The sequence below is a fragment of the Salvia hispanica genome, chromosome 2 (assembly GCF_029641045.1).
Source record: "Salvia hispanica isolate PSC_SH4W2 chromosome 2, Shi_PSC_v1, whole genome shotgun sequence".
NCBI lineage: Eukaryota > Viridiplantae > Streptophyta > Magnoliopsida > Lamiales > Lamiaceae > Salvia > Salvia hispanica.
This window is the reverse complement of record NC_142693.1, coordinates 56,932,576-56,953,889: the sequence shown is the minus strand read 5'-3', so window position 1 is coordinate 56,953,889 and position 21,314 is coordinate 56,932,576.

Below are 21,314 nucleotides of genomic sequence, written 5' to 3'. Positions count from 1 at the left end.
ATTCTAACTTTATTGATTTTACAACAAACAACTACACCTCTATTTATAGGTGTATAAAGTCGGTTAAGCACCGATTCCTAAAACTAGAGACCTTCTAGTTAGCACTAATTAATTAAATAATACAAGTTGATAATTTGCAAACTAGATTACACATATATGCTACGTCTCCTAGCTGTCACTTTATACTTAATGAGGAAGTCTTCAAATGCCACCCACAAAATACTACCGCTTGATGTAGTGCAAATGTGGCTACTTTCTTAGCCATGAATTACTCACAAATTTACACCACCAAGATAAGGTGGTGATGCAGCACCTTCATCACCACTCCTTAATCGTGAAGTAATTGAGTTAATAATTTCAACAAGTATCGCTAAAACCTGATAGCACAGTAGTGTCTATTCCACTAACTCTACTTCCAGGAACAAACAGATCGATCAATCAGATTAAAGCTCCATAAATTACAACCTAATCATAATTGAAAAGCGATCAAAACAGTAGAAAATTATCGATCTACTCATAATGTCAAGAGCTTGGAGAGAATCAGCCATATCAACATTGGTGATGTTGGCGGGGAGCTTGTTTCTCTTGCACAATGCCTGCAATTCTCTCCTTGAAAGGCTGTGGAAATCCATTTGAACCCTAATCTGTTGACACGTTGAAGTTGACGGTTTTGTTCTTCGTTGATGAGTGTATGAGTGTATAGTGATTCAGTGAAGGGGTATTTATAGTGTGCGGCGAGATGGGGAAGAATGATTAGCGGCAAATTAGAGTTAGAAAATTCATTGCGAATTGATGCATTTGAATTTCAAATTATTATTTTTGGAAAGGTAATTGTTAATTAAGAAAAATATGTAATTTATTAATTCGGGCTTAATTTATTTTTAGAAATAATTAATAGGACATATTTGGTGGTAATTATTAAATTATAGGTACCTATTAATCATGTACGTTATGTGTGATATTGTGTTGTTGCACATAGTGTATTTCACTACTTCTATGATTATTTGTCATTCTATTAATAATTAAATCTCTTGAAAAAAACAAGTTTAGTAAGGGAAATATAAAATTTCTATTCGATGGGATTTACAATTTCTCATAGATCAAATCACCAAATAATTCATTGAGAGTATTTTAGCTTTCAAGGCCAAAAAAGTCGTACTGTTTAAAGTTTTATTAAATACACTATAACAATTGAAAATAAAATTTGAAGTTACCATTAATGCTTACGCAGATTATGCATTATCATTTTCAAATTCAAATGGTGGTTTGGTCCTTAACGAATCCGATTAGTGTTGCAAGTCCATAATCAATTAATCATTGCAAACTAAATACTTCTTTTATACTAAAAATGGTTAATTGTATGCAAATTCATAAAATATGGTCAATTTATGTACTCCCTCCGTCCCAAGGTATTAGACCAACTTTCCTTTTTGGGATGTCCCAACATATTAGACTCATTTCCTTTTTTAGCAAAAAGCATTTATCTTATTTTATTCTCCACCTACTTTTTTCTCTCTTCTCTCCCCTACTTTTTCCCTCTCTCATACTTTACTCTCTCCACTTTAACTATTTAAATATCAATTCCTTAAATCTTGTGCCCAAAAAAAGTGAGTCTAATACTCCGGGACGGAGGAAGTACTAAACTTATTTTTATAAGACATCAAATTTCACAGACAATTCATGTTACTTGTGTCTAGTATGTGCACGTCTGATAGGTGAGTTCCGGAGGAGTCACGACCACCAACTACGATGATTTTGTTCTTCCAAGCTGTGCAGGTATGTCTGTACCTTTCACACGGAGGAGTGAGTACCCGAAGCCGACACACATTGCCACTTCCATGGGTGAGCCCCTGCAAATATATCATAGAAAAGCCTGAATACATGACTTTTTCAGTAGGCATAAGCCACTGGACCATAATGTTGAGCCATTTACTTACAAGTGAGGCGCTCCAAATCGGACATTGTTTTGCAAAAATGATAATAAATAGTTAGAGTAGAGATAAAGTAAAGTAAGTAAGATAATAATGTATATACAACTTTTTTCTATATTATTCTCTCTCTTATTTTACTTTCTCTCCACTTTAACTATTTATTATCGTCTTCGCAAAACAACGACCAGAAAGAAACGCCTCACTTGTAGTGGGACATCGGGAGTATCATTTAAGTGTGCAGGTTCAGGTTGTGTGCCAAGTTTGAGAAAAAAAATTAAAACGTCACCAGTATCCAATGTGTAAAGATCATTATATTCCTCATTATCTTTGCCACACCGACCAAAAATGTAGAGCAATTTATTGACAAATGCTGCACTGTGGTCTGATGATCTCGGTTTTGGAGCTGTACCGCTAACATTTGGTACGATCCACGTATCAGAGGCTATCATGGGATATGGAATCGAGTGATGATAAACAATCAAATTTTGTACGACCAAAATAAGGTTATATTAATAATTTGATATATTAATTATATATTAAAATTATAAATATAGTAAGCGGACAAGTTAAAAAGACTTATTAGCCTTTAACTTCATTTTTTATTTTATACTCCACCTGTCCCATTAGAAATGAAACGTTTTCCTTTTTGGTTCGTCCCATTAAAAATGAAACGTTTCTAAAAATGAAAACAATACTCTCTCTATTTTTTCTTCTCTCTTACTTTACTCTCTTTTCATTAACTCACAAACCAACACTACTTAAATTCCTGTGCTGAAAAGCAAATGTTGCATATTTAATGGGACGTAGGGAGTATTTGAATTTCTTTTCTATTATTTTTAAAATTTGAATTAAAGTATGCACCTATTACATTTATGGTTCCAAAAAAATAAAAAAAGTTATACACAAATCATAAATATATGACCACAATATTATGCATTTTCCATGTACAATATATGTATCTATATATTTTAATTAAATGCATAAATAAACCTTTTTTTTCAAATAAACTAGTTTTTGGTTGTACAAAATTTGGTCACCTAGATTTGTTGTAATTACATTTGAAAAAACAAGTTCCAATGTAAAGCTAGGAAAATGATTAAAACTGTATACAGGAGAGGATTGAGAACTTACAAGCATCCAAAACATGTGGCTCTTCCCCGTTCGTACCACCAAATACAAACAAATAGTTCTGTATTAGTGGTACTGCTATGGCTTTCGCTTGCGGTAGGTGGATCTCCCTTCACATCGGGCTCACTCCAATGCATACATTACAACAATAAAAAAGGACCTTGTGCATATTATGTGAGGAAAAAATAATATACAGACATACATGAACACACAATTCTCAAGAAATCGGAAAATTGAAAAGAATATGAAAAGAAATTACTGGTATCCTAAAAAAACATGCATTGTCATCTACCACAAATCCCCACAAATCATGAATACAAGCAAGTATTCACTTTTATCAGGATCCAAAAGCATGACACACACACACAGGCCCATATGCATATTTAGCAATAAGTAAACAAGTACACACACCCTAAAAACATGAATCAAACACATCACACACACACGACAAACAAGAAACTAGAAAATATGCACATTGAGCCTACTAAAACTCCCCAACAAATTATGAATACAGATCAAGCACTCAATTTCATCAACATCCAAAGTTAAAAAAGAAAAGCTCAAGAAGCATAAGAAACACATAACCTGGTCAGATTCAAGATTCAGAGTAAACAAGATTTTAAACACATCCTAAAAACATGTGTTGGAAGGAAAGATCCTGCACAATCAAATATTGGAAGGGAAGATCCTGCACAAACAAAGATTGAGAGAATAATTAGTATTAATTGATATCTTTTATATACCTTGTATAGAATTAGGTTTAGCATTATTAACTTACCATACGTGAGATAATGAGGCCTATATGAGGCGTGTAAATCCATGTACATTGATCAACCAATAATGAGAATCAATTCCTACAAACCTAGTTTTATCATGGTATCAGAGCGGGTCGCCGACTGTGGGTCAAATTTAACTGACCCAACAGTATATCTGGGCTGAAACTGAAAAAATGACTGACCCAACAATATATCTGGGCTTAAAATGTGGGCCAATTGTCCAATCGATCAGAAAAAAGTCCAACCCCTCCAAATTTGGCAATTGAAACTAGAAAAATAACATATAACAGTCTCACATCGGTGTCAAAAGAAAACTGAAACTACTATATAAATCTCATGGGCCACTCCTCCTATCACCAATTGGCTTTAGGATGGAACCCATGGATTTCTATCATTGCTTCAGAGCAGGTTATGAATTAGGGCTCAGAAAATATATCATCACCGCCCCCATACCAATCCCGACCAGAAAACAAGAAACAAGTGAGAAAACCAAATCCTAAATCAAGTTCCAAATGGCCGACGAAAAACCAACCACAGAATCATCAAGCAGTAAGACACAATCGAGCAAGAATGTAACTGTTGCATTCAAACTCAACGGAGGAAATTACCTACTATGGTGGCGTCTGATGAAAGTCGTGATCGGGAGTAGAGGATGCTATGTTAGAGTTTGTATATAGAAATCACCTTTCGAGTGATTGAATACTGTTAAAACTCTTATTTTATTTTCCAAATGAATAAACAGATTATTTTTGTCATAATGTTGTTATGTTTTACATTTAATGGATGTTTATTACATGTATAAGTAACTTAACAAAGTCTAAGTCTTTGTTTTAGTAGACCGGTTGTGGGCGTCGTTCACTTTAAGGTAACACGGTCAGTTCTAAACAAAGAAAAAGAAGAATTTCACAACCTAGATAGGCTTAGACTACCTATCGTGAAAGGTTGCAATGTCAGTCCGATTATTTCTAAGCCTTACTGAAATAAGATGACGTTGGTGTGGTATAGCACTGAATGGATCTAACAGCGAGACAGTCTTTATGCTATCTACTGAAAGACGATGTCTTGTGAATTGTTATTTCTTAATCAATGTACGTTAGCATTGAGCATACGGCATTGATTATGCACTACTTTGACTTACCAAATGGTGTGGGTTTTTCGCAACCCAATAAGCCTGGTATATTGGGTAGTGGTGATTAATATCTAGCGGTGCTAGGAAAGTCTGTCTAGTTAAGTTTACTCCAGCTGTTTTAGAACTTTAAAATATCTCAGTTTCTCTAAGTCATGTATGTTCCGTACGTTCCCTGTTCTTAGACCCAGTAAGTAGAGTATAGTTTTTCTTATCTCTAAAACCCAGTAGTTTTAAGTTCTCGACCCACAAAATTGCGTGGCAGCAGCCAACCCCTTTCCCAAAACATCCTCAAATGCAGTTTCGTAACACCTTCGTCCTCGTGGGATCGATCATTTACTTCCCTGTGCTAAGTTTGTAGTATAGTGGGTTGAGATTTTTGAAGGAATAGAGTGCACCCAACGACCCATTTTCTAATAGTTTCATGATCTTCTAGCCTCTGAAGTCTAGTCGAATCCTCTAGACCTGTTAGATCGAGTGACACATATCACCGCACACGCACTGCACTTCTAGTCCTGTCATAATTCCAAGAGTGGGCTTAGCAAGAAACACTTATTTATTATTCATGGAATAATTAAATTCCAACTGGCCAGTTTTCCGAATAATAAAACCTTGTTTGAGCTTCTCTTGAGGATTATCAAACGAGACTCCCCTCGCGCGCTATTCAACATAATAGCAATCCTAGCACCGCTAGATATTAATCACCACTACCCAATATATCATGATTATTAGGTTGCGAAAAACCCGCACCATTTGATAAGTCAAAGTAGTGCATAATCAATACCGTATGCTCAATGCTAACGTATGTAGATTAAGAAATAGTTATTTATCAAGACCTAGTCTTTCAGTAGATAGCATAAAGACACGTCTTGCTGTTAGATCCATTTAGTGCTATACCACACCAAAGTCATCTTATTTCAGAAAGGGTTAGAAATAATCGGACTGACATTGCAACCTTTCACTATAGGTAGTCTAAGCCTATCTGGGTTGTGAAATTCTTCTTTTTCTTTTGCAAAGCATTGCATAGAACCGACTGTGTTACCTTAAAGTGGACGTCGCCCACAACCAGTCTACTAAGCAAAAGACTTAGACTTTGTTTGCTTCTTATACATTTAAATGTTTATAAAACATCTTATAAATGCACAAGCAAACACAATGTAATAATATACTGATTCTATTCATGCGAAACTGCTCGAATAATACTGAATCGGGTTAAAAGTGGATTATAGAGTTTTACGTATACAAGTAAGATTCTATTCGAGCGAAACTTGCTGGAAACATGCTTTTCAGTATACCAAACCTTAAAAAAATGACAGACTTTTTTACAGAAAAATGCCTTATCCACCAAACTTCCTGCCCATATACACCTAAAAAAAATGGGGTAGCCGAGAGAAAAAACCGAACCATCCTTGAGATCACCCGAGCCTTGATGATTGAATCCAAAGTTCCCAAATCCTTCTGGCCCGAAGCGATTGCCAGCTCCATTTTCCTCATAAACCGACTCCCAACAAAAATTCTAAACAAAAAAACATCCCTTGACGTTTTGACCAAACTCACCAAAATTCCTGAACATTTGAACCTTCAGCCCCGAGTTTTTGGTTGTACAGTGTATGTCCATATCCCAAAACATGAGAGATCCAAACTATCCCCTTGTGCCACCAAATGCGCCTTCATGGGTTATGGGGTTAATCAAAAAGGTTATAGATGTTATGACCCAAGCACACGGAAAGTAGTAACCACGATGAACTTGAAAACTGAATTCTTTTACCACACCAACTTTAGTAGTCAAGGGGAGAGTGAGTCAGATAAAACATTTGACTACCTAAGTTGGTTTGTGGCTCAATCAAATCTCTCCAACGAGAACTCAACAGAAAAGGTTAGCACGGCCACCGAGCAAGTCTCTGCCACGGAGTCCTCTCAACCGCCGCCACCCAATGATCCTCCTCCTCCGGTATCCAAGGCATCTGAGGTAATTTTTGATCTTTCTCAAGAAAATACTTTTCCTACTGATCCTGTTGATTCAGAGACTGCTCTAGATGAGAGCACAGGGCGATATATACTTCCCCCTCGGAGTACTCGAGGAGTTCCACCAAAAAAATATTCTCTGGAGAAGATAGGAAGGAAGAGTCAGTATGCTATACCAAACTTTGTAAAGGGAAACTTAACCAAGATGTCAAGGGCTTTTGAGGCTGCCCTCTATGAGGAGGAAGAAATTCCTTATAAAGCAGAAGAGGCTTGGCAGAAAAAGCATTTGAGATATGCAATGCTTGTGAGATGGATGCACTATTGAAGAATAAAACTTGGGAAGTCAGCAAACTACCCAAAGGAGCAACGACTGTGGGATGTAGATGGGTGTTTACCATCAAGAGGAGACCAGATGGGTCTATTGATCGATACAAGGCCAGGTTGGTAGCAAAAGGATATACTCAGACTTATGGTGTGGACTATGGTGAAACCTTCTCACCAGTAGCCAAAATCAACACAGTAAGGGTATTATTCTCAATTGCGGCTAACCGAGACTGGCCTTTGCATCAATTTGACTACGTGTCTTATTATCTATGTTGATGATATGATCATTACTGAGGATGATGAAGAAGAGATAAGTCAGTTGAAGATGAATCTGTTCAAAGAATTCGAAATGAAAGATCTTGGTGCCCTGAAGTACTTCCTGGGCATTGAAGTAATGAGATCAAAACAAAGTATTTTCATCAATCAATGGAAGTATGTGCTCGATATCCTTGCTGAAACAGGAATGATAGATTGTAAACCAGCGACACTCCAATGGTGCAGAATCATGGGTTACGGATCCGAGAAGGAGCTAAGCGGGCTGATCGAGGAAAGTATCAAAGATTAGTGGGAAAACTCATTTATCTATCTCACACCAGGCCAGATTTGGCCTATGCCGTTGGGGTAGTAAGTCAGTTCATGCATGCACCTCAGGAAGAACATTGGGAGGCTGTTTTGAGAATAGTACGGTGCTTGAAGGGCACACCAGGGCATGGAGTACTATTCAAGAAGCATGGTCACTTAGAGATACATAGGTATACAGATGCAGATTGGGCAGGAAATCCGAATGATAGAAAATCAACAGTTGGGTATTTCACCTTTGTTAGAGGCAATCTTGTGACATGGAGGAGCAAGAAGCAGAAGGTAGTAGCTCTGTCTAGTGCTGAGTCAGAATTTCGGGGTATCAAGAGTGGATTAACTGAAGTACTATGGCTTAGGAGACTTGACTGAGTTGGAGCTCAAATCAACTCAACCGTGTCGATTGCTATGTGATAATAAGGCAGCCATTAGTATCTCTGAGAATCTTGTTCAGCATGATCAAACCAAGCATGTGGAGGTGGATAGACACTTTATAGAAGATACAATTGATGCAAAAATCGTGGAACTACCATATGTCAAGTCAGAAGATCAATTGGCAGACATCTTGACGAAGGCTGTGAATTCTCAATCTTTTCATGAAGTATTGGGCAAGTTGAGCATCAGTGATCTCGTTACTTAACTTGAAGGGGAGTGTTGGAAGGAAAGATCCTACACAATCAAATATTGGAAGGGAAGATCCGGAAGGGAAGATCCTGCACAATCAAAGATTGAGAGAATAATTAGTAATTGATTGATATCTTTTATATACCCCGTATAGAATTAGGTTTAGCATTGTTAACTTACCATATGCGAGATAATGAGGCCTATATGAGGCGTGTGAATCCTTGAGGCCTATATGAGGCGTGTGAATCCTTGTACATTGATCAACCAATAATGAGAATCAATTCCTATAAACCTAGTTTTATCAACATGAATCAAACACCACACACTCGACAAACAAGAAATTAGAATTTAGGCAAAGATGCATTTTCATCTTCTAAAACATCCCACCAAATTACGAATACATATCAACATCCAAAATTTTTAAGAAATGCTCAAGAAGGATAACATACAAACACGTTCATGTTGGAATATTATTAAATACACCTGATTTTGTAATGGAAATATCATTATGTAGAATTATCTAAAATTAGGCATGAGAAAATATCTAGATATTTGAGTAGAATTAATTAGACATAGAATTCTCTAGAATATAGATATGGGTAGTGATAAAATGCAAACTCTAAATATTATACAAACTCCAAATTATGATCTGGATTATTAAAAAATATCAACAGATAATAAAATCACAGCAACAAAAAATGTCAACACAGTTTCAACACCATGTAACATAACATCAACTGTTGACATTGTGTTGACATTTTTTGTTGCTAACATTTTTTCATTTGGTTAACATTTTCTAAGGGTGTCCACAATGGTGGCTCCCTTGGGCATGCCCAATAAACTTGGCCCTCCCCTTAAAAACTTGGCCACCACAATGGTGGCCCCCTAACCCCAAATTAAAATTTTTTTTTGCATTTTTTGTTATATTTTTTAATTTAACTAGAATAAAAATTATTGGACTATAATAATTAAAAAAAATCTAAATTAATTTTAAAAAATTTGGCAATTACAAGTAAATATATTTATTAAAAATTTGAATTTTAATTATTTCTTTAATTAGGGTGTGAATTGAAATCACAATCCTTAATTAAAAAGTTGACCAATTTAATTAGGATCTAGTTTTAGAGATTGATTTGTTTCATAAATTAATGCTAAATTAATGTATACAATTTTTCTATCTCTCTCCATAACTGGCGTCCTCCTCTCTCTCCATATCACTTCATCTTCTCCAAAATTCCTCTCCATAAATTAGCACAAAACTGGGGAAAAAAAAAATTCTCACCTGGGCGGTGCCGCGCCTCGCGCCCAAGGGCCTCAGCCAGGCCGAGAGCTCGCCTCTCTCTCGTCCACCCCCGAGCCGCGCCTCCCTTCCGCCTCCGTAGTGGGGGGCCGCGCATGGGCCGACTCCGGGCCAAGGGCCGCAGCCCTCCCACTGTGGATACTCTAACAGTCCAGATCATAGTTTGGACTTTGTACAATATATAGAGTTTGCATTTGATCACATTCCATATAGATATTATCTAAAAAATATCTAGATTTTTATAGAAAAAATCTAGATATTTAGAATATAAAAGAATGAAGTACATAAATATGAGAGAGATGTACCATTTTGTATAAATTAAGAAAGTTTGAGAATAAAGAGTTTCTTAATTTTCCCACGTCACCTCTCCTAAACTATTTTCCATATATTCCACTTATTCTCATCTCAAATATTTTCTTCAAACTAAATCAATGTATATCTTATAGGATTATATTCCAACAGTTCCAATTCCCAAACTTATGAATAAGATAAATTAACATAAAAAAAATACACACACGACAAGCAAGAAATTGAAAAATTGAAGATTAAAGTTAGCGAAAAACACTACTGGTGTTGATAACGCAATTGGTACAACAGTGATCTTTTCCCAATGCATTGCCATGTTCATGTACTCCACACGCGAAAGCAATAGAAATAGAAGATTTGAACGGAAAATATCAATAATCATCGACCAGTAGAACTAACAAAGTTGTGAAGATTTTAAAATTGAGAGAAACTTTGTACTTATTTTTATAAAAAATTGAGGATTTATCAATTAAGAGCTATTCTTAATAAATATCATTTGAAATTATTATTTTAATATATGCTGAAATTAAATTATGAAATGAGTACTAGTATTTATTTATGTTTTTATTAACTATTAATTAATCAAATATTTGTGGGGACTCATCGCCCATCTTGACGATCTCTAAAAGGGTCTCATCCAGGGCAGAGCTAGAAATTTATGGGAAGAGGGGCAAATTTACGTATGAAGAAATTTTAAGAATTTGAAGTGGAGCACTCAACGAGAGATTAACAGAAATAAATTTTAAAATCGACAATATTGCTTGGGAGGTGGCGTGTTGCTGTGTCAGTGGTGATGTGGCATGGTTGACAAGAAGTCATCCTATCCATCACCTTTGTTGTTTTCTTCCTAATAGACCATCCAATCCGATGTTGGGTGATCGAATAAGTACTTAGTCAAGTATAAACGATCGGGAAGTGGTGTGTAATGATGATTGCAGTACTCCTAGACTTTTCGAATCCAATTTGGGGCATTCTAGCCGTCAAAACGAGAAGGATCGAGTCGTAGGGACTACGAGGCCTCAGGCACAACGCGAGGCGGTGCATGCGTGAGCGATGGCGGTATTTTCCATCCCCGTGTCGTGGTCGCAACTGTTGGTAGGTCAGCCAGCTCCTTCTGTGCCTTCAAGATGGTGGCAGCAAGTTTGGTCAAGGTTTCCTCGAGTCTCCTATCAACACACCTTACTGTCGAGCGAAGGACTCCTGCTCGAGCTTGTGTGCAGTAGAGGACGCAGGATTTTATTGGGGGCTCCAAATTACTGTTAACGATTGTTGCATATTTTTAGCATCAACTACCGCAAAAATTATTCCGATTTGAATAGTACATGACTGAGATAGAGAACTACATTTACACAAATAAGAATACTCCATCCATTTCCTAAAAATAGAAATTCTTTCATTTTTGGTATGTTTCCTAAAAACAGAAACTCTCCATTTTAGGAAATGAATCTCACAATCAACTAACACATAATTCGCTTTCTTATTTTATCCATTTTTTCTCTTCCTCTTTATTACTTTATCAATTTTAATTACAATTCGTGTCATTTCCAAAATTCTTATATTTAGGAAACAGATGGAGTATTATATGTATGATATATATGTAATTTTATGGGTTTTTTTTTTTATATTTCTTGAATTATAAAGAGCAACATTTATACAGATAGGAATATACACAAATTACACCAAAAAATATAAATAAATTAGCTAATAAGCATTTAAATTAAGAGAGTTGTGATCAATGTCGAACCTTTCTTAAAGATCGAATTAGAGACCAAATTTAGGCCATCCATTTTCTTAATCTTATGGTTAGGATTAATTTAATATTTTATTTAATAAATATTTTTTTTATTTTCTCTTTTTTTAATTTTTTTTTTAACATTTTAATTTTTTTATTCAATAAAAACTTACTGGAGTAAATAATAAACTATATTCACTACATAATGAACTAAATGAACGTATGTTATGAAGTAAATTTTCGCATTCATTACATACCGAATTACACTTCAACTGAAAGATAATTATGTCATAACACATTATGAAGTAATAAACTAATGGAATGAAGTAAGAGCGTGATTGAATGAAGTAATAAATTAACGGGATGAAGTAATAAACTAATGGAATGAAGTAATAGCATGACGGAATGAAGTAATAGCATGACTGAATGAAGTAATAAGTTCATTACTACTGCTTGACGTTATAACATATTTACTTCATTACTAACATTCATTTGGTTCATTATTTATTGAATATAGTTCATTACTACCGCTTACGTTTAACACTAAAATTTGTTGTATCATTAATGTAACATATCAAAGTTACTTCATTACATACTTCATTTAGTTCATTATTTACTCCGACAAATTTTTATTGAAGAAAAAAAATAAATAATAAATAATAAAAAAATTTATAAAAAATTAAAAATAAAAATAAAATAAAAATAAAAAAATTTTATTGAATAAAATATTAAATTAATTGTAAATCTATCATAATCTAAAGTGTCAGTTTGGTGAAAAGACATTGATGCCCTTTTTTGGAGGGAAAATCATAAGCTAATTTGTTTACCCTTTTAGTCATTTTGAGAAATGACAATCATTGGACAGAAAAGAGACTGATATTATTGGACAAAAAATTGGTCTAATGAATCAGTGGCTTCTCAAACAAGATAAAACACTTATACATACAACACTTATACATACACACACCTTTAATTGAATCTGCATTTTTATTAATTGGTTTACTCATAATTTTATTTTTGATTGCAGCATAGAAGGACTCTTGGAATCCGGCGACAGCTCCGACGATGGGTGACGAAGGCGGCAAGGCTGATGGAGGCAGAGCAGTGGCGGCAAGGCGGCGACTGGCCACGCGAACGTGACGGATCCGGGGCGAGAGAGATAGGGCGAAAGGTGTGAAGACGAAAAAGAAGAGGAAGAAGAGATCCGATCTTTACCAGCAACGACAGCAGCAAGGCAGTGGAGGCGTGAAACGAGCGGCAGGGCAGCCGGGTGAGGCGGCGGCCATGGCGAGTAAAGCAGAGCAGCGCCGCGAGGGAGGAAGGCGTGACGGCGGGGCAGGTAAGGTGGCGCGACAGGCGGGACGGGTGGCGAGGTTGTGTGGAAGGAGAGCCGACGAGGAAGAAGGAGCGGTACTCTGGCGGGGAGATGATTTCCACCGCCGATTAGGGAGGAGGAGGAGGGAGGGTGAGAGAGAGATGGAGGCGTGGCATGTGCATTAGGGTTTTAGGATGATACTCCCTCCTTCCCGGATTAGGAGTCACTTATTGTTATGGCTCGGATTTTAAGAAAGAGTTGAAGTGTGTAATAAATGAAGTGAGATGGTAGAGTGTTTAATAAATGAAGTGAGATGGTAGAGTGTTTAATAAATGAAGTGAGATTGTGGAAGGTGGATCCCTTTTGACTTTTTGATTTTTGTTTTGGTTTATTTTAATGTAGATAATGGCATTTTGATGTAATTTTGATTAACAATGGAGTAAAATTGTATGACCAAATATGGAAAATTTTAAATGTGACTCTTAAACTGGGACGGACTTTTATGGCAAAAAGTGACTCTTAATCTGAGACGGAGGGAGTATTAATTTATTGTATATTGTTTGGACTTTTGTTTATACTTAGTGGGCTTTTATTGTGTTAATTTTTTTAGTAGTATATAATTTAGATTTCAAATAGTGCTATGTCCTCATTTGATAGTATATCTTTCTTAACTAGATAGAGTTTTAATTTAAGTGTCGTACTCTATTATGATATTTATTTTAAGCTAAGATTAATTTGGACTAGATATTCTAATCTATTGACTCTGTATAATATATATTTTTTAAATTATTTTTTTAATAAGTAAGTTTAAAGTATATTAGTTAGAATTGAGTTATTTTGATTTACTCATATTTCTATCTTTTAGACTTCTGATAATTTTGAAATATTAAATTTAAATTTGGCTACACCAAATAATAATGATGAAAAATGAAGCTAAATTAATTTCATTATTAAACAAAGAACAATATTGCATAACAAGAACATGCTTATTAATACGAACACATACTATGTGTTAGTTTCTTGATATTAGATCGTACACTTGGTGTTACTTCTACTCAAGAGGGAAAATGAAAATTTTAAGTCTTTTTACTAAGCTATTAAATTCATAGTATATAGATAGAATTGATTTGTCTTTGATTACTCATATTTCTCTATTTAGACTTTTCAAAATATTTGTGGAATTTAAATATATTATCAAGTATTGAAATTAAATTTGGCTAAACCAAATAATAAATATAAAATACTACAAAATAATAATGATAAAAAACAAAACTAAATTAATATCAATATCAAACCAAGAACAATATTGCATCATACTAACATTTTTAAAAAAAATTTGGTGTTACTTAAACTCAAGAGGGAAGATAAAATGTATACCACCAATTATAGAGCGGAGTTAAAAGATTGATAAACATAAAAAAAAATCGCTAAAACCTCGCTTCAAGTAGTACTCCGTTCATAAGTATTTGAATATCTTATCTTATCTTATCTTATCTTACTAATCTAATATATTTAGTGGACTTTTTGGAGTATAATTTTGATTTCAAATAATGGTACTATAAAATTATGCAATTTATAGTAGGGGTACATTTTTATTAATAGAATATAGTTTTAATTTAAGTGTTGTACTCTATTATTATTTCATGCTAAGTTTTAATTTGAAATTTTTATTTATTGGACTTTATATTTTTTGAATTATTTTTTTGAATTAAGTTATTATATTTAAGTGTTGTATAGATTGAATTGTTTTTTATTTACTCATATTTCTATTCTTTTTACTTCTCAAAACTTTGAAATATGTTTATATTGAATTCGAAAGTGGCTAAACCAAATAATTATGAAACACCAATAAATAATGATATAAAGTGAAACTAAATTAATATCATTATCAAAAAAAGAACAATATTGCATAACATTGATTGTTGTTGTGTATAGTAATATACTAAAATTTTATATATAATATATTAGTTTAATTAAATATGTTAAAATTACTTATAAATATATTTATATTTAAATTACTAGAAGTACACATAGTTATAATTGAGTTACATAGTTATAATTGAGTTGATTTTGTTAATCGAAACTGGTGAACTATTTATTCCTTCAAATAGTTTGCTTTTTTTATTCTTTTGTAAATAGTAGTATTACATTTTTCTTTATTTGTATGTCTTATTCTATTTCATCCACACATCTCTTTTGTTATTTCTTTTATTTTATACTACACTCATATTAAATATTAAAATAATATACAATCATCCGCTAAAATATAAAATGTTTCTTGAGAGTGGGTTGAGAGAATACAATTGTACAATTTTTGTTGTTGTTGTTGTTTATAATATTATAAATACTTATTTTAATTAGTTCTTATCTGTAAATAGGGATGTGTTAAAATGACAACCCCTCTTAAAATAACATCGTACCACCATTCCTAGCCAATCATTTGTACACGTGGACGAATAATCAACTGCCATGTGGCAATCATAAAAAATTCGCAAGGGTAAATTTACGCGAACTGCAACATCCAATACTCTAGACTGCAAGGTGACGCGTTCTAGCGTTTATACTATTGCAGTCTAACATATATAATATTGCAGTCTAGCGTGGTGTCACAGTGTCTTTTAAGAGTGTTGTCATTTTAACACACCCCCTGTAAATATATTTTTATACTTATTTACTCTATATTTTTTATTTTAATTTAATATATCTTCATTATTAAAAAAAAATAAAAATTCATGTGCATAGTACAGGTGTTAACACTAGTTAATCCTAACCACAAGCTTAAGAAAATGGATGGCCCTAATTTGATCTCTAGTTCGATCTTTAAGAGTGAATTTGTGGATAATAGGACTCTAAATTAATAATCAGAACAATGAAAACTATAATTAGTAGCTATAAATATAAACAAAATGCGTTGCTTGTGGGATTAGAAGGCAGATCCTTTAATTAATAGCCATCATAAAAATAAGAGTGAACTTCAAAAATGGTCCCTGGACTATGGGTTTATCTCGAAAATGGTCCCTGGACTTTAAAAATATCACCAGTAGTCCCTGGACTAAGGGTTAATATCAAAAACGGTATTTTGAGACGAAAATGCCCTTTTGAGGGGTTTTGAGGGGTTTGGGCAATTTGGTCTTTTTACACTTTTAACATTTTAAATCTGATATTATTTTAGTTATGTACTGAATCTGATATTATTTCAAAATTATCATTTTTCTTCCCTTTTGTCATCCTTCACTTTGTTTCTTTATTTCAATATTAGATTTAATTTTACAAAATTAAATTTTAAATTTCAATTTTTAAATATCAATAAATTTTTTTAATTAAAATTATTAATTCATGGAAACTATAAATATTGATTAAAACTATTAATTTTTGTTATTTAATATAATATTAAGCTGAATTGAAGAAGTACAGAAAAATAATATTAATCGTGATGGAAAAATAAGAGCTATTCTATTTAGCCTTCGTTCGGTTGTTATAATTGCTTGTGATTGAATATTATGAAGTCGACTAAAAATTTTGTATAGGAGTATTTTTGTTGAAATTTTCTAGTCATTTTGATTGATTGTTTTCAAATTAATAAACGAAAATTATATTAGTCTTACATTAGACGCATATTTATTTCAGAATAAATCGTGTTATATTGTCTATTTATGATTAAAGCTATTAAATATTGATTAAAACTAAGACGTTGTTATATCTTATTGATTAAATATTAGACACTATCAAATAATGATTATGACTAATAATTTTTGTTATTTAATAATTTTTATAATTAAAAAAAATTATTGATATTTAAAAATTGAAATTTAAAATTTAATTTTGTAAAATTAAATCTAATATTGAAATAAAGAAACTAAGTGAAGGATGACAAAAGGGAAGAAGAATGATAATTTTGAAATAATATCAGATTTAGTACATAACTAAAATAATATCAGATTTAAAATGTTAAAAGTGTAAAAAGACCAAATTGCCCAAACCCCCAAAACCCCTCAAAAGGGCATTTTCATCTCAAAATATCGTTTTTGATATTAACCCTTAGTCCAGAGACTACTGGTGATATTTTTAAAGTACAGGGACCATTTTCGAGATAAATCCATAGTCCAGGGACCATTTTTGAAGTTCACTCTAAAAATAAACAAAACGCAATTAATAGTCAACATAAAAATAAACAAAACGAGCTGGTGTATTATATGTATGATATATATGTAATTTTATGGGGTTTTTTCTTTTATAATTCTTGAATTATAAAGACAACATTAGTACAGATAGGAATTATACATAAAAATTACACCAAAAAATATAAATAAATTAGCTAATAAGCATTTAAATTAAGAATCAGAACAATGAAAACTATAATTAGTAGCCATAAATATAAACAAAATGCGCTGGTTGTGGGATTAGTACACAGATCCTTTAATTAATAGCCATCATAAAAATAAACAAAACGCAATTAATAGCCAGCATATAAATAAACAAAACGAGCTGGTGGTTGGATTGGATCGCAGAACCTCGAATCAATCGAGGAACATCAGTTTCGAGGTCAATATGCAAACCATCTACACTACGATATGAGTTGTTAACAATGGTTTGAATATATAATATATAGGTATTTCAAAAATAGTTGGTGTTCCAAAGATCCGCTGGCCCCCAACAACCAACGTAGGTCTCCCTTTGCTTGTGTGTCAACAATTTCTCATGCTAGTTGGCGAATTAGATGTAATATCAAACAACATTCAGCCGATTTCGTGGAGGGAATATGTGGGTGGCGACGATGGCGTTACGCGCTTGGTGGTGGTCGCGGCCAGTGGTATCGCCATTTATCTTTAATCTTGAATAATAATTTTATATAGAGCAAAGAGTAAAGAGGGGCCTTCGAAAATCAAATAAATAGAAGGGACCTATATATCGTATATAATGGAAATCTGGTACACTATTTATTAGCACTAAAAATACTTGCAAATATACAAGGTATATCTAGTATAGCTAAAGGTCAATACCAGAATATCGAACACAGAGAATAAGATTGCAATTGTCTATCATATACTAAGCGCTATATACTATCTAGAGACACAAGACATTTTTTGGGTTGATTAATTAAACTAGAAAAAAATAAATAAATAAATAACAAAAAATATAAAAAATACTCCCTCCGTCCCATTAAATATGCAACGTTTGCTTTTCGGCACGAGATTTTATACAGTGTTGTTTTGTGAGTTAATGAAGAGAGAGTAAAGTAAGAGGGAAGAAAAAGTAGAGAGAGTATTGTTTCCATTTTAAGAAACGTTTCATTTCTAATGGGACAGAGGGAGAAGAAAGCAAGCTAATGAATGTAGAGTTTTAAGAACCACAATAAAAAATTAATATCCAATCGACTTCATTGAATTTCGTAAGTTAGTTATATTCAATTATTAAAATTTGGTATATATTTTTTTCTCAATGAGGACAAATAATATTTTCTATTATCTTATGATGACTAGAATTCCCGATGTAAATTCCCTCGTCCCATTCAAGATGGTCACTTTTCTTTTTTTGTCTGTCCCAATCAAGATGACCACTTTTCTATTTTAGAAATAACATTCTCTCTCCTCTCTCCTCATTAAAATATTTAACTACTTTTTTTATTTTCTACTTTATCCCACCTAACAACACTTCTTAAAATCTTGTGCCATTAAATAATGTGACCATCTTGACTGGGACGGAGGGAGTATAAACGATAAACTTATATCAACTGAGATATTTTCATCATATTTTACATATGGTATTTCCACTTAATTATTGTCCGAAGCAATACACATTTTAGTTATTCAATATCAATTAGGGGTGGGTCGGTACGATATATCGTATCGAAAACGTTGTATCTTGTATCGTATCGAAAATATCGATATGAAAGAATTTCATATCGTTATCGTATCGAAAGTTTTGATATATCGAATTTCGATATATCGAATTTCGATATATCGAACTTTCGATATAACAAAATATCATATCGTTATCGTATCGATATTTCGATATATCGTTAAATATCGATATATATCGAAAATAAAATATCGATATATATCGAAAATATCGATATATCGAAAATTTTCGATATATATTGTATTTTCGATATAAAACGATATATCGCGATATAAGGAAATTCATATCGTTATCGTATCGAAAACTTACGATACGATATCGTATCGTATCGAAAATTACGATATATCGAAAATTCGATAATTTTTCGATGGGTAGTGATTTAGAGACATAATGTCTCTATGACATAATACCCCTATGGCTTTTTTCCATAAATATAATATAGATTTTGACTAATATATCCTTAATAGTGTAATTATGGATAATTCTAATTTTAGGGGATTTTAATGTGAAGAATTTCAGTTACATTAATGTGATGTCTGATTAACATAACCACACACATTTTCATTTTTTTCTTCTTTATATATCTGTATTTTCTTGAGAGTATATATTCTACAAAATTACAAATTTTCTACTTATTTAAAATTGTACTCCCTCCGTCCCGCTTAAGATGACACGTTTTCCTTTTTAGTTTGTCCCAACTAAGATGACACATTTCCTTTTTTGGTAACTTTCTCTCTCCAATTAATACACTCAACCACTTTTTCTCACTCCTATTAAAATATCCATCTATCTTCATCTCTCTACTTTAATACCTACACTCACCTTCTCTCTCTCCAATTAAACACTTTAACCAATAACTCCTAAAATCCCGTGCCGGCTAAGCAATGTGTCATCTTAGCCGGGACAGAGGGAGTAATAATTAAAAAATAAAAAAAAAGTTTAAAAAAAATCAAAATTATGAAATTCTTATAATTAAAAATGTGAACTGAATCATTATTAATATACTATTATTTCTCAAATTTTAATTTATTGAGAAATTTTAATTTATTGCATGAAGAATTAAGCTAAGACTCTAGTACTATATTTTATAAAAAAGAGTAAATATTAAATATGAAGCTTTAAAATATTAAATAAATGAGTTTAAAATGTGATAATTTTTTTGATAGAGGTTTGTAAAGTTTCAAAATTAAGAATTTATATAATTTAATACTATTTTAAAAAGTAAAGAATTAATTATAAAATTATTAAAATTTTGAACTCAAAACCTTAAATTCAATTAGTATGAATAAATCATATCGTATCAATTTTTTTAAATTATTGCATGATAAAGAAATGAGCCAAGAAGTTTATTTATAAATAAAAGAAAAATATTGGTAATTATATATCTTTAAGATATTGAATAACAAGTTAAGAATTAAGATCATGTGATTATATTTTGATCGAGATCCAATTATAACGTTTCCAAAAATTAGACATTTACAGAAATTAAAATTTGGGAAAAGTACATAAAAAAACTCAAAATTATGAATTCTTAAAATCAAAACTGTAACCTCATTTAGAATTAATATATCTTATATCAAATATAAATGTGTTACATGTTATATTGAATTAAACTAAGGACTCTAATATTTTACAACAAAAAAATATAAAGTATAACTGTATATTTTTAAATAAACATATAGTACTGTATTAATTTTAAGCATTCGAAATTTTTACATTTTTGAATATATGTTTAATTATTTTGTCATTATTAACGAAAATTGTTGACATTTTTCCTTATCTTTTTGATTCATTTGTTTTTAAAGCACATGTAAAAAAAATGATATGGATCAATTAATTTAAAGCTGTGGGTCCCAGCTAAATCCATATATATTTCCGTTAATGAAGCACTCTTATGGAGTAGATCTTAACTAATACTCCTTGATTAGATAATTATATATGTAGGGGCAATAAGGTATATTGATAAACTATAATTTTAATCAAAAATAAAATTAAATACAAAATTACTAATTACACCCTATTATGGCAATGCCATTATGTCTCCAAAACATTTCTCTTTTTCAATATTTTTCAATACGATACGAGTTATATATCATTTTTTCGGTATTTTTTCCCGGCCAATATCAATAGTGGATGCATTTTTTACATGATTGTATGAGAGTGGACTAAATTTGTTTTAATTTTTATTTGTGCCTTTTTTTCAAATTGAAAGTACACAGGGTAGAGAAAAAGCTAAACCATTGAAGCCCAAACTCTTAAAAACTTCTATTAATGGGCCGTTACCTTTTCCAGTCAAGGCCCAAAAAAACCCACCTATTCCGTGCGCGGATGACGCTAAAGTGAGCCGAGTGG